Source organism: Neoarius graeffei, chromosome 22 (assembly GCF_027579695.1).
Source record: "Neoarius graeffei isolate fNeoGra1 chromosome 22, fNeoGra1.pri, whole genome shotgun sequence".
In the NCBI taxonomy this organism is placed as follows: Eukaryota; Metazoa; Chordata; class Actinopteri; order Siluriformes; family Ariidae; genus Neoarius; species Neoarius graeffei.
In genome coordinates, this window is record NC_083590.1 from 7,708,401 (window position 1) to 7,723,621 (window position 15,221).

Below are 15,221 nucleotides of genomic sequence, written 5' to 3' on the forward strand. Positions count from 1 at the left end.
TTTCCCCTTTTAGAAGTGCACTACACAGGCTGTTTTTTCCACTTGCAGAAGTGCACTACACAGGCTGCTTTTTTCCCTTGTAGAAGTGCAGAACACAGGCTGGTTTTCCCCTTGTAGAAGTGCACTACACAGGCTATTTTTCCGTTGTAGAAGTGCACTACACAGGCTATTTTTCCCTTGTAGATGTGCACTACACAGGCTGGTTTTCCCCTTGTAGAAGTGCACTACACAGACTGGATTTTCCCCATGTACAATTGCACTACACAGGCTGTTTTTCCCCTTGTAGAAGTGCAATACACAGGCTGGTTTTCCCCTTGTCGAAGTGCACTACACAGGCTGGTTTTTTCCCCATGTACAAGAGCATTACACAGGTTGTTTTTCTATTGTAGAAGTGCACTACACAGGCTGTTTTTTCCCCTTGTAGAAGTGCACTACAGAGGCTGGTTTTCCCCTTGTAGAAGTGCACTACACAGGCTGGATTTGCCCCATTTACAAGTGCACTACACAGGTTGTTTTCCCCTTGTAGGAGTGCACTACACAGGTTGTTTTTCTGTTGTAGAAGTGCACTACACAGGTTGTTTTTCCCCTTGAAGAAGTGCACTACACAGGTTGTTTTTCCCCTTGTAGAAGTGCACTACACAGGCTGTTTTTCACCCATGTACAAGTGCACTACACAGGTTGTTTTCCCCTTGTAGAAGTGCACTACAAAGGTTGTTTTTCTGTTGTAGAAGTGCACTACACAGCTTGTTTTTCCCCATGTACAAGTGCACTACACAGGTTGTTTTCCCCTTGTAGAAGTTCACTACAAAGGTTGTTTTTCTGTTGTAGAAGTGCACTACACAGGTTGTTTTCCCCTTGTAGAAGTGCACTACACAGGTTGTTTTTCCCCTTGTAGAAGTGAACTACACAGGCTGCTTTTCCCCTTGTAGAAGTGAACTACACAGGCTGCTTTTCCCCTTGTAGAAGTGCACTAAACAGGTTATTTTAAACTTGTAGAAGTGCACTACACAGGTTGTTTTTCCCCTTGTAGAAGTGCACTACACAGGCTGGTTTTCCCCTTGTAGAAGTGCACTACACAGGCTGCTATTTTTCCCTTGTAGAAGTGCAATACACAGGCTGGTTTTCCCCTTGTAGAAGTGCACTACACAGGCTGGTTTTTCCCCATGTACAATTGCACTACACAGGGGCAATTCCATGTAAATGTCAACCTCACAGGAGATCCCAAATTTCAAACTAAACAAACTAAACAAACTAAATAAATAAATACATACATACATAAATAAATATTTTGATCACCTAATGTGTCACTGTCTTATAATGTCTTATTTCTTTCTTATAATGTAAAACCCAAGCTAAAATCAAATTTGGTCATGTACAATTCTATATTATTGCCACAAGCCACAGAAATGTATGCTAAAATCCACAAAACAGCAAAACAATAGCCATCCTAAATATTATTTAAGAACTTTGATAGTTTTAGCTGATATTTAGAGAGTTTTTCAAAGGGTTATGGTGGTTAAATTGCTGATTTTCTAAACATATGCCATGTCTATTTCAGACGCGTCACATCCGTAATGGAATTTCGTCGCATCCATAACGCTGACTTTTCCTTCCGAAACTCTGCATGAAATACAAAATATTTTAAACAAAGATTTTTTAATATTCACCTTGGACCCCTCTATCAAACGGATATCTCCATTTCGACATTAGGTTTACAATTTCACAGAGTTTGATAAAAATGTACAGTCACCCAAGAAAAGTGATACTTTTTCTGTCACATCCATAACGCATCTTTTATTGGCGTTTTCTGGCATGCCCTAGATGTACTATGGGAATTGTTCTTGTTCTATCACTTCTCCAGTATGGTACAGCCTTAAAATATGCAACACCTGTTTAAATACTGGGAGACAATAAAACATGCACTGGGTCATTTGTTGCCATTTTGAGTTCAAGTGTCACGTCCATAACGCTGGAATTGCTCACAGGTTGTTTTCCCTTTGTAGAAGTGCACTACTCAGGGTGTTTTTTCCCTTGTAGAAGTGCACTACACAGGCTGGTTTTCCCCTTGTAGAAGTGCCCTACACAGGCTGGTTTTTCCACCTGCAGAAGGGCACTACACAGGTTGTTTTTTCCGCTTGCAGAAGTGCACTACACAGGCTGGTTTTTCCACTTGCAGAAGTGCATTACTCAGGCTGGTTTTTCCACTTGTAGAAGTGCACTACACAGGCTGGTTTTCCCCTTGTAGAAGTGCCCTACACAGGCTGGTTTTTCCACCTGCAGAAGGGCACTACACAGGTTGTTTTTTCCGCTTGTAGATGTGCACTACAGAGGCTGGTTTTCCCCATGTAGAAGTGCACTACACAGGCTGGTTTTTTCCCCATGTACAAGTGCATTACACAGGTTGTTTTCCCCTTGTTGAAGTGCACTACACAGGTTGTTTTTCTGTTGTAGAAGTGCACTACACAGGCTGGTTTTTCCACATGTAGAAGTGCACTACACAGGCTGGATTTTCCCCATTTACAAGTGCACTACACAGGTTGTTTTCCCCTTGCAGAAGTGCACTACTCAGGTTGTTTTTTCCCTTGTAGAAGTGCACTACACAGGCTGGTTTTTCCCCATGTATAAGTGCACTAAACAGCCTTATTTTTCCCCTTGTAGAAGTGCACTACACACGTTGTTTTTCTCTTGCAGAATTGCACTACTCAGGTTGTTTTTTCCCTTGTAGAAGTGCATGACCCAGGCTGGTTTTCCCCTTGTAGAAGTGCTCTACACAGGCTTGTTTTTCCACTTGCAGTAGTGCACTACACAGGCTGTTTTTTTCACTTGTAGAAGTGCACTACACAGGCTGTTTTTTCCCCTTGTAGAAGTGCACTACACAGGCTGGTTTTCCCTTGTAGAAGTGCACTACATGGCCTTTTTTTCCCCTTGTAGAAGTGCACTACACATGCTGGTGCAATAAACTTGTTTCTCCAGAGTCTACAGAGTGCATTCATAGAATACTGTAGATTTATATTATTGAAGAAACAAGGAAGTAAACAAAGATCATTCCATATAATTCCTACAAACATTCAGCCACTTGTTCTCAAGATAGCGTTAGAACAACAGTTGTGACATGCTTTTATGATTATTCTTTTTACAAACCCGATTCCAAAAAAGTTGGGACAAATTACAAATTGTAAATAAAAACAGAATGCAATAATTTACAAATCTCAAAAACTGATATTGCATTCACAATAGAAAATAGACAACATATCAAATGTCGAAAGTGAGACATTTTGAAATTTCATGACAGCAAAACATCTCAAAAAATTTGGGACGGGCAATAAGAGGCTGGAAAAGTTAAAGGTACAAAAAAGGAACAGTTGGAGGACCAAATTGCAACTCATTAGGTCAATTGGCAATAGGTCATTAACATGACTGGGTATAAAAAGAGCATCTTGGAGTGGCAGCGGCTCTCAGAAGTAAAGATGGGAAGAGGATCACCAATCACCCTAATTCTGTGCCCACAGATAGTGGAGCAATATCAGAAAGGAGTTCAACAGTGTAAAATTGCAAAGAGTTTGAACATATCATCATCTACAGTGCATAATATCATCAAAAGATTCAGAGAATCTGGAAGAATCTCTGTGTGTAAGGGTCAAGGCTGGAAAACCATACTGCGTGCACATGATCTTCGGGCCCTTAGACGGCACTGCATCACATACAGGCATGCTTCTGTATTGGAAATCACAAAACAAGCGCAGGAATATTTCCAGAGAACATTATCTGTAAACACAATTCACCGTGCCATCTGCCGTTGCCAGCTAAATCTCTATAGTTCAAAGAAGAAGCCGTATCTAAACACGATCCAGAAGCGCAGACGTCTTCTCTGGGCTAAGGCTCATTTAAAATGGACTGTGGCAAAGTGGCAAACTGTTCTGTGGTCAGATGAATCAAAATGTGAAGTTCTTTATGGAAATCAGGGACGCCGTGTCATTCGGACTGAAGAGGAGAAGGACAACCCAAGTTGTTATCAGCGCTCGGTTCAGAAGCCTGCATCTCTGATGGTATGGGGTTGCATTAGTGCGTGTGGCATGGGCAGCTTACACATCTGGAAAGACACCATCAATGCTGAAAGGTATATCCAGGTTCTAGAGCAACATATGCTCCCATCCAGACGACGTCTCTTTCAGGGAAGACTTTGCATTTTCCAACATGACAATGCCAAACCACATACTGCATCAATTACAGCTTCATGGCTGTGTAGAATAAGGGTCCGGGTACTGAACTGGCCAGCCTGCAGTCCAGATATTTCACCCATAGAAAATATTTGGCGCATCATAAAACGGAAGATACGACAAAAAAGACCTAAGACAGGTGAGCAACTAGAATCCTAACATTAGACAAGAATGGGTTAACATTCTGTGGCAGCGGGGGCGTGGTCAAGCGCCGGTCTGTGACAGGAGGGCGGAGTCAGGGAAGGTAAGTGGCAGAATCACGTCACCTGAGAGCAATTAACCTGTGTTTGTGTGTCTTCCCAGTGACTGCGCCCTATATCAGGAGGGAGAGCGAGAGCAGATGGAGCTCAACCCTGAACCAGACGCCGGTTGTGTGTGTCTGTGCGAGTTATTGTTAGACTGAAAAGTGTGGCAATAAAGCCAATTTATAAAACCTGATCTCTGTCCTGCCGTCCTCTGTGCTCCACCCACACGTAGGGTCTCTTACAGTGGTGCCGAAACCCGGGACAGTGGAGCACCAAACCAGCAGCCCCATGGAATCCTCCCCGTTCGCCGATCTGGTCCACGCCCTCGCCACGGCTCAGCAAAGCCAGCACCAGGCACTCGTCACGCTCCGAAAGGAGCAGGAGCAGCGCTTCGAAGCCCTGGTGCTGGCCCAGCAGGAAGATCGCGAGGCGTTCCGGCATCTCCTCGTGTCGGCGGGGTCCACCAGCGCTCCGGCCGTGGGCCCGTCTCCCCTCATTGTCACCAAGATGGGCCCGCAGGACGACCCCGAGGCATTCATCACGTTGTTTGAACAGGTCGCCGAAGCCTCGGGGTGGCCGATGGAGCAGCGCACGGCGCGCCTCCTCCCCCTGCTCACGGGAGAGGCACAGCTGGCCGCGCTACAGCTCCCCGCCGACCGCCGGCTGGCCAACGCGGACCTCCGCCGGGCTGTCCTCCAGCGCGTGGGGCGCACACCAGAGCAACAGCGCCAGTGCTTCCGCGCGCTGCGACTGGAGGAAGTCGGCCGGCCGTTCGCATTCGGCCAGCAGCTCCGGGACGCCTGCTGGCGGTGGCTGAGGGCCAACAATCGCGACGCCGAGGGAATCGTCGACCAGGTGGTACTGGAACAGTTCATCGCCCGCTTACCAGCCGGAACCGTGGAGTGGGTCCAGTGCCACCGCCCGGCATCGCTGGATCAGGCAGTCGAGCTGGCGGAGGATCATCTGGCGGCTGTCCCGGCGGCAGGACAGCAGATGGCATCTTCTCTTCTCTCCTCTTCTCTCTCTCTCTCTCTCTCTCCCCCTCCTCCTTTGTCCTGTCCTCGCCCCATTCCCCCTCCGCGGAGGCGGGGGCCGGCACCCCCCCAGCCGGCCCGCCGCACCCGCGGTGCCCTCCCGTTTCTCCCTTCTGTGTCTGTCTCTCCCCCACCTCAGGTGAGTGAGCCCCAGATCACCGGTGCAGAGGGAAAGCCCGGGCCGGTTTGCTGGCACTGCGGGGAGCCGGGCCACCTTCAACAGCAGTGCACGGCAATGGAAGTGGGCGCGGTGGTTCAGATCCCCGACGCGCCAGAGGCCGCCCTCGATCGGGCCGGAGCGTATCACATACCGGTGAGTATCCAAGGGGCTACATATCAGGCGTTGGTGGATTCTGGTTGTAATCAGACCTCAATTCGCCAAAGCCTGGTTCAAAACGAGGCATTGGGGGGAGCACAAGGGGTGAAGGTGTTATGTGTGCATGGGGATGTTCACAGCTACCCTTTGGTGTCGGTTCACATTATTTTCAGAGGGGAAAAATTTATAGTGAAGGCGGCGGTTAATCCTCGCCTTACCCACTCTCTAATTTTGGGGACTGATTGGCCGGGATTTCGGGGTTTAATGCCACGCCTAGTCGAGAGTGGGTCCTGCCATTTGACAGGGGGAGGTCCCGGTGTCGCTTTGGCGGGAGCAGCTGTCACAGAGCCGTCTACGTCATCTCCGCGTCAGAGTGAGGAGCCGCCGGCTCCTCCTCTCTCTACTGGGGAATCCCTCGCGGATTTCCCATTAGAGCAGTCGCGAGACGAGACTCTGCGGCATGCGTTTGACCAAGTGAGAGTAATCGATGGTCAAACGCTCCAGCCGAACGCCACCGCGTCCGTCCCCTACTTCGCGATTATGAAGGATAGGTTATACCGAGTGACGCAGGACACTCAAACTAAAGAGCGCGTCACGCAGCTTTTAATTCCGAAGAGCCGCCGGGAATTGGTATTCCAGGCAGCTCACTTTAATCCCATGGCCAGACACTTGGGGCAGGATAAGACACTAGCCCGAATAATGGCCCGTTTCTATTGGCCGGGGATTCGCGGCGATGTCCGTAGGTGGTGTACGGCATGCCGCGAATGCCAGTTAGTAAACCCAGCGGCCATTCCAAAAGCGCCTTTGCGCCCTCTACCGTTAATCGAGACCCCGTTTGAGAGAATTGGGATGGATCTCGTCGGGCCATTAGATCGGTCAGCACGAGGGTACCGCTTTATATTAGTTCTGGTGGACTATGCAACGCGATACCCGGAAGCAGTGCCTCTGTGCAATATCTCAGCACGCAGTATTGCCGAGGCACTCTTCCGCGTCATCTCCCGAGTTGGAATCCCGAAAGAGATTCTGACTGATCAAGGCACTACGTTTATGTCACGAACACTGCGCGAACTGTATGGGTTATTGGGGATTAAGCCGATCCACACCAGCGTGTATCACCCACAAACGGACAGTTTAGTGGAACGATTCAACCGCACCCTCAAAAATATTATTTAAAAATTCGTAAGTGAGGACGCACGTAACTGGGATAAGTGGCTCGAACCCTTGCTGTTCTCAGTGCGAGAGGTCCCCCAAGCCTCCACGGGGTTCTCCCCGTTTGAATTATTATATGGGCGTAAGCCGCGCGGCATCCTGGACATGCTGCGGGAAAATTGGGAGGAGGGACCTTCACAAAGTAAGAACGAAATTCAGTACGTTATGGACCTGCGCGCAAAACTCCACATGCTCACCCACCTAACTCAGGAGAATTTGCGGCAGGCCCAGGAACGGCAAGCCCGCCTGTACAACAAGGGTACGTGCCTTAGAGAGTTCACTCCGGGAGATAAGGTACTTGTACTGTTGCCCACGTCGAGCTCCAAATTGATCGCCAAGTGGCAAGGACCCTTTGAGGTCACACGGCGAGTCGGGGATGTCGATTATGAGGTGAGGCGAACGGACAGGGGTGGGGCGCTACAGATTTACCACCTCAACCTGCTTAAACTCTGGAACGAGGAGGTCCCCGTGGCGTTGGTGTCGGTAGTTCCGGAGAAGGCGGAGCTGGGGCCGGAGGTTCAAAAAGGGACATTGGCATCACGTACCTCTCCGGTCCCCTGTGGAGACCACCTCTCCCCGACCCAACTCACGGAGGTCGCCCAGTTGCAGAACGAGTTTTCGGATGTGTTCTCGCCCCTGCCCGGTCGCACTAACCTCATAGAGCACCACATAGAGACGCCCCCGGGGGTGGTAGTGCGTAGCCGCCCCTACAGGCTACCCGAACACAAAAAAAAGGTGGTTCGGGAAGAACTTCAGACCATGCTCGAAATGGGCATCATCGAGGAGTCCTACAGTGACTGGAGCAGCCCGGTGGTCTTGGTACCCAAGGCCGACGGGTCGGTCTGGTTCTGTGTGGACTATAGAAAAGTCAATGCGGTGTCTAAATTCGACGCGTACCCAATGCCTCGTATTGATGAGTTGCTCGATCGACTCGGCACTGCTCGCTTTTATTCGACACTGGATTTGACGAAGGGATATTGGCAGATCCCCTTGACTCCACTATCCCGAGAAAAAACGGCCTTTTCCACACCGTTTGGTTTACACCAATTCGTCACCCTTCCGTTTGGGCTGTTTGGGGCGCCCGCGACGTTTCAGCGGCTGATGGACAGAGTCCTCCGCCCTCACGCCACGTATGCGGCAGCATATTTAGATGACATAATCATCTATAGCAATGACTGGCAGCGGCACCTCGAACATCTGAGGGCCGTCCTTAGGTCGCTGAGGCGAGCGGGGCTCACAGCCAACCCAAAGAAGTGTGCGATTGGGCGGGTGGAAGTACAGTATCTGGGCTTCCACTTGGGCAACGGGCAGGTGCGTCCCCAAATTAATAAGACGGCAGCAATTGCGGCCTGCCCGAGGCCCAAGACCAAAAAGGGGGTGAGACAGTTCCTGGGGCTGGCTGGCTATTATCGCAGGTTTATACCTAATTATTCGGACGTCACCAGCCCGCTGACTGATCTCACTAAAAAGGGGGCACCAGATCCGGTCCAGTGGACGGAGCAGTGCCAGCGGGCTTTCTCAGAGGTAAAGGCTGCACTGTGTGGGGGGCCACTTCTACACTCCCCTGACTTTTCTCTCCCTTTTATGTTGCAGACCGATGCGTCGGACAGAGGGCTGGGGGCGGTTTTGTCCCAGGAGGTGGAGGACCGCCCTGTCCTGTATATCAGCTGTCGGTGCGTGAGGGGCGCTACAGCACCATAGAGAAAGAGTGTCTGGCCATCAAGTGGGCGGTTCTCGCCCTCCGGTACTACCTGCTGGGGCGCCCTTTCACCCTCTGTTCGGACCACGCGCCCCTCCAGTGGCTCCACCGCATGAAAGATGCCAACGCGCGGATCACCCGTTGGTATCTGGCGCTCCAACCCTTTAATTTCAAGGTGGTCCACAGGCCGGGGGCGCAGATGGTCGTGGCGGACTTCCTCTCCCGTCAGGGGGGGGGGGGGGGGGGGAGTCGGCTGCAGGCCGGACGGCCGCCCGGCCTGAGTCGGGCGGTGGGGGTATGTGGCAGCGGGGGTATGTGGCAGCGGGGGCGTGGTCAAGCGCCGGTCTGTGACAGGAGGGCGGAGTCAGGGAAGGTAAGTGGCAGAATTACGTCACCTGAGAGCAATTAACCTGTGTTTGTGTGTCTTCCCAATGACTGCGCCCTATATCAGGAGGGAGAGCGAGAGCAGATGGAGCTCAACCCTGAACCAGACGCCGGTTGTGTGTGTCTGTGCGAGTTATTGTTAGACTGAAAAGTGTGGCAATAAAGCCAATTTATAAAACCTGATCTCTGTCCTGCCGTCCTCTGTGCTCCACCCACACGTAGGGTCTCTTGCACATTCCTATCCCTAAATTTGAGCAACTTGTCTCCTCAGTCCCCAGACGTTTACAGACTGTTGTAAAGAGAAAAGGGGATGTCTCACAGTGGGAAACATGGCCTTGTCCCAACTTTTTTGAGATGTGTTGTTGTCATGAAATTTAAAATCACCTAATTTTTCTCTTTAAATGATACATTTTCTCAATTTAAACATTTGATATGTCATCTTGTAAAAAGTATGAACACTTTTTAAACCTGTGCACAACATGTGGACTTTTATGTGTCAATGTATTGGCCATGGCTTGTCTATGTCTTTTGTTTTGTTTGCGTACCGTCCCTGTTTACTCACACTACATTACCCAAAATGCACCACACCGTTAGTTACACCGGCATGCTAATTGCATGTATCTCCATTGAACCGGTAGTGGCATCTACCCGGTGAGTTTTGATCATTAGCGGCACACATTACAAATCATAAACACAGTTACCTTACCGTTTAAATGCAGTTTAATTCAAACATCCTAACGAACAGTAAGATAACTTCTGATTCTGCTCCATTTTCCATTCCGTTGTTGATATTGGTTTCTCCACAACTCACACACTTGCATCCATTAGCACTGATGTCTCCCTGGTCCGTCTGACATGGATTCCCCGTAGGAAGCGTGCGCCTCGGGTGAGCGAGGTTTTTAAGTTCCACCTCGGGCTAGGGAAAGTTTACTGGTTGTAGGGGTGAGTGTTGTGTCTTTTGTGATGTTTGTGTCATTTATGTTAACTGTGGGGATGGGAAATGTATGTAGGTATAGTGGTAGATGTTTGTTATGCATTTTAATGGTGAATGGAATGTTGACATTTTTAATCTTCACTGTGAATGTTGATTTGTTTTGGTTTGTACCTCTGTGGTGAATGGATTTATTCAATCATTTACACTGTTTCTCATTGGTGGTTGTGTTTAGGAGGTAAGTTGGCCAATTATAGGATTATTACTTTTCCTATCCCTGTCAATTATCGTATTACTGTGCATTGTATTTCAGCCAATCATAGCACTCCGTATAGTGTGGGCTCAGCCAATCAGAGGGTAATTGGTGGGATATTTAAAGGGATGTATTTTCTTTGTTGTTAGTTTTGACAGGCTCTGGTGGAGGTGAGACCCTTGTAAATCAGAATTGAGAACTGTGAGCACTGTTGTTGCAACTTGTTGTGAGGTTGCCTTCCAGTTCTATGTGTGTTTATTTAGTTATGCCTATGATGGCCCGTTTGGTTTTATTTTGAAAGTCTTTTGTTTGTATTTTGAGCACTTCTCCGCATTGTAAAATAAATCACACTCATTTACTTTTAAAACCTTCGTTCTCGTTGTACTCATTTGGTGGTGATGCTTAGTGGAAGTGGGACAGCAACGGTACCCTTTCAGACATCTATGTTCTATTCTGAATAAAATATGGAATTTTGAATCTTCCACATCATTGCATTCCATTTTTATTTACAATTTGTACTTTGTCCAATCTTTTTTTTGGAATCGGGGTTGTATCCATAGAGACCAAGATTAGATATTGACCCGATAATTGTGGAACTATTCTTGATTAATTTTGGGTATGTTTTAGTGCTTTCACTAAAATTGTCTCCTATTATTCCACATTTTGTGATGGTGTGTGTGTGTGTGTGTGAGTAAACCCACTGACTTAGTTCCGTTCATACAGTAACACAGAGCTAAAGTAGAGAACAGGATCAATAGGTTTGTGTATGAGAGGAGATCACAGGACACGACCACTACACTCTGTTTTATTCTACAGAGCTCATTAAAATCATCTTCATAAAAAGGACCAATCCATGGGAACGAACACACACAAAACCCTTATTTAAAGACACACAAAGCAAATATTGATGCTCATAAACTGAGGCAGTGAAGTGTGTGTCATTGTGTCTCTGCAGGTTGGGGTACTGTGGTGTGTCATATGAAGGCTGTGCTGCTCTGAGATCAGCTCTGAGATCAAACCCCTCACACCTGAGAGAACTGGATCCGATTGGAAATGAAATCGGAGACTCAGGAGAGAAGCTGCTCTCTGCTCTTAAGGGTGATAAACATTACAGTACAAACTACAGAGACTGATATGAGTAATTACTTCTTTTTTTTTTTAGATAAATGTTGTTGAAGGAAAAATAGAAATAATTTCATGTGATATTTCAGTAAATATCACATGACCAGGCCATGAAATGAAACCAGTTTTTTAGAAATTTTCACTGTGTTCTATTTAATCGGATGTTTTTTCCCCTTTTAACAATTAACTCTAATGCTGTTTTGTGTTCATTAAAGTGTGTTGATTTAAAATTCATCTGAAAACAGAAGACAGGGAGTCGGAGTCTCCAAAATGTCCCGTCTGAGTGCATGAGAGTGATTGTAAACGAGCACCTCGTCTCCTTGTGACACCCTGCTGTCTCTGACTTCATCCTGCTGCTTTTGTCTGAATAATATGATCTCGGCTTTTCCCTGTTTCTGATCAGCAGCACACTTTCTTCTCAACTCTCCTCAAAACTCAGTAAAATGATCCTCTTTAATGCCACACGGCCACAAATATGTGATTTAAGGAGCCACTTGACTCACTCTGACACTCCTTCCTGCTCTCCACCTCCACACTGTGTCTTCTGTCGTTCCTGTAAAATTCACCTCGGCTTCTTAAAGTCTGCACTTAAATCTACATGTAGAACAAGAGATCAAACCCACCGCAGTGTGAGTTACTGTTTAAAAAGCTCCAAAGCCTGTGATTGGATAAGAGCAGTGATGGGATGGGAAACGTCTGCTCACTTTCCTGTTAGATCTTGTGGAAGTTCTCGTTTGTTGGAGCTCAATGTTAGAACACAGATATTATATAAGACTGGATAAATGTTGAATTAAATTATAAACAGGAGATAATGTTTCTCTTGGAGCAGAGATGATTCCATGCTGTTGGTCATGAAGTACCACAGTCCAGTGTGTGGGGATTAATCCAGATGTTTTTCTTTTATTTTCAGTGTGTGGTGAACATCTGTGTCTGTGAGATGAAGACTCTGGTGTTCCTGCATTTCCATGTTGGGGAACAGACAACACATTCATAAACACGTCAGTCATTTAGTTCTAACAAATGAAAGAGACTCGGAGACGTGGTCAGTGTGTGTTCATGGTGCACAGTGAATCAGACTGCACACAATTCTACACTGAATGTGGAACAACTTGTGATCTGCATGAAACTGCCTGGACCTCAGTCCCTTAAAAACCCTGAAAGAGCAGGTGGAAAAGCACAGGGACTCGATCTGAACCCAGTCAGTGGAAGAGGGAGCTGAAATGGACAGGAACAGTTTCAGGACATTGGTGGGATTCTCACCTGACAGGATCGGCATTTGGGGAGTTAATCTGAGGCCCCGAGGAGACTCACTACAAGGCACATTTATCACTTTGTCCTTTGGTTGGTGTTTTAATGTAGTTTAGATCTTTTTGTTACAGGATCAGACCAAATCTGTTCATTATTTACTCTGTCTGATCCTGATTTTGTTTTTGTTTGTTTTGCTGGGATCAGATGATCGAACCCAATATGGGATCAGAGCCATCTCTTTTACTTGAGTATAGACTCAGATTCACTTCCATTTCCCTGAGTATTTACATACACACAGAAATAAAAGACTTTTTCTCATCAGCATGGTTCAGCACAATTAAAAAGTTAAATTACACATTAAAAACTAATAATTTCTATCTGATCTATTAAAATAGATCTAAAGCAACCATTTAAGCACAATCAATCTCTAATATGGAACTGAAAAATGAAATGTTCACACACCTCTCAGCAGCCAAGCTCACAACAATTTGTGTTTCAGTGCAGTTTTCAGTCCTAATGAAGTTGTATCACCTGTTTAGCATCCTGCTGGTTCTGCAGCTGATGTTTCTGTACCTCTTCCCAGATGGAAGGATGGAGAAGATGCGGTGAGAAGGGTCCTTAATGATGGAGATCGCCCTGCAGGTGCAGCGCTTCTGGTAGATCTCCATCAGTGAAGGGAGAGGGGCATCAATGACCCTCCTGGTTGTCTTCACAATCCTTTTTAGCTTCTTCTTGTCGTAGGCCTTGCAGCTCCCAAACCAGAAAGTGAGGCTGTATGTTAAGATGCATCAAGTCAGTGGGAGTGACATCATCGAAGTTAAATATTGGGAAATTTGTCACTCAGATCCGCGATGTACTTTGTATGAAAAATGCAAGTTTTTTTTTTTTAACACGAGAAAATAAACTTCATATCTTCAAGCCAATGTGTGACTTTCTTTTTATTACATCGACACATTCACAAACAAAAAGTCCCCAAATTTATCAAAACAATTCATCGATTTCCTCACAAGTGACACACAAAGATTTATGTCACACTTTTGGTTCTCTATGAATTAATTTTATCAATGAGCTTATTTATTCCTTTTAGCAGTAAAGACTGAATTACAGGGAATGGCAGCAAGACACAAACAATCCCACATACAATAATATGAATCAATAAATAATCATCGAATATTATAAATACTCAGCAGCACGGTGGTGTAGTGGTTAGCACTGCCGCCTCACAGCAAGAAGGTTCTGCGTTTGAGCCCAGTGGCCAACGGCGGTCTTTCTGTGTGGAGTTTGCATGTTCTCCCTGTGTCTGCGTGGGTTTCCTCCGGGTGCTCCGGTTTCCCCCACAGTCCAAAGACATGCAGGTTAGGATAATTGGTGGCTCTAAATTGATCGTAGGTGTGAGTGTGAATGGTTGTGTGTCTCTGTGTGTCAGCCCTGTGATGATCTGGTGACTTGTCCAGGGTGAACCCTGCCTCTCACCCATAGTCAGCTGGGATAGGATCCAGCTTGCTTGCGACCCTGTACCCTGAGTGATGACGGATAATGGAAGGATGGATGAAACTGGTAAGGAAACATCAGCCAGGCTTGTGTGAGGGACATCAGGAAGAGGAGTCAGTGGATCATGTAGTTTTGAGTTCTAGAAGGTCTGAGACACAGAGGGGAATGATGAAGAATAACCTGAGGGAATTCGGGCTACTGGATTTCACAGTAAAAGGATTATTGAGCATGGGTGAGAGGGCACAGGTTAGGGTACTGTTAGGGTTGTTTGTAAGTGATACCTCGTTGTGAGGTTTTTTTTTTTGTGTGTGTAAACACCTTAAGACTGAGCATGGCCTCTGAGACGTCCCTGATTTGAGCAATCAATTTACTATTCTATGAAAATGCACTGGGAAGCTGGACTGTCTGATTTATGAGATGATGTTCATCTGAGTGAAAAAGCCAAAACTAAACATCCAATCTGATTCCGTACGTGCTGAGGTTTTTACTTGATGCACTCCCTTGAGACCTGATGAAACCTTTGTTTATTTTGTCTCTAACTGTTTATCCCGGGCAGGGTCGCGGGGGGCAAGCTGGAGCCTTTCCCAGGTGACCACGGGTGAGAGGCAGGGTACACCCTGGACAAGTCACCAGCTCATCGCAGGGCTGACACACACATAGAGACACAAACAACCATTCACACCTACGGTCAATTTAGAGTCACCAATTATCCTAACCTGCATGTCTTTGGACTGTGGGGGAAACCGGAGCACCCGGAGGAAACCCACGCGGACACGGGGAGAACATGCAAACTCCGCACAGAAAGGCCCTCGCCGGCCGCTAGGTTTGAACCCAGAACCTTCTTGCTGTGAGGCAACTGTGCTAACCACTACACCACCGTGCCGCCCTATGAAACCTTGAAGTGACTCTTAATCGCTTACTCAAACATGGTTTGTTTTGCTCTTATGATGATGTCAGTGATGTTGAAATGTCAGTTTATAATATTGCTAGTTTTTATTATGAAATTATTTTTATATAGGATATGATGGATGAGGGGGCGGCACGGTGGTGTAGTGGTTAGCGCTGTCGCCTC

The 15,221-nt window shown here is 47.0% G+C and overlaps 1 long non-coding RNA gene across 1 annotated transcript in view; it reads left to right on the plus strand.

The window, feature by feature from the left end:
• The window catches only part of LOC132870601 (uncharacterized), a 315,561-nt gene extending 302,109 nt beyond the window's left edge, over positions 1-13,452 (plus strand). Inside the window, exon 3 of the long non-coding RNA XR_009651144.1 lies at positions 13,242-13,452. This is a non-coding gene — a long non-coding RNA (uncharacterized LOC132870601). The remainder of the gene's footprint in view (positions 1-13,241) is intronic.
• The last annotated feature ends 1,769 nt before the right edge of the window (positions 13,453-15,221 follow it).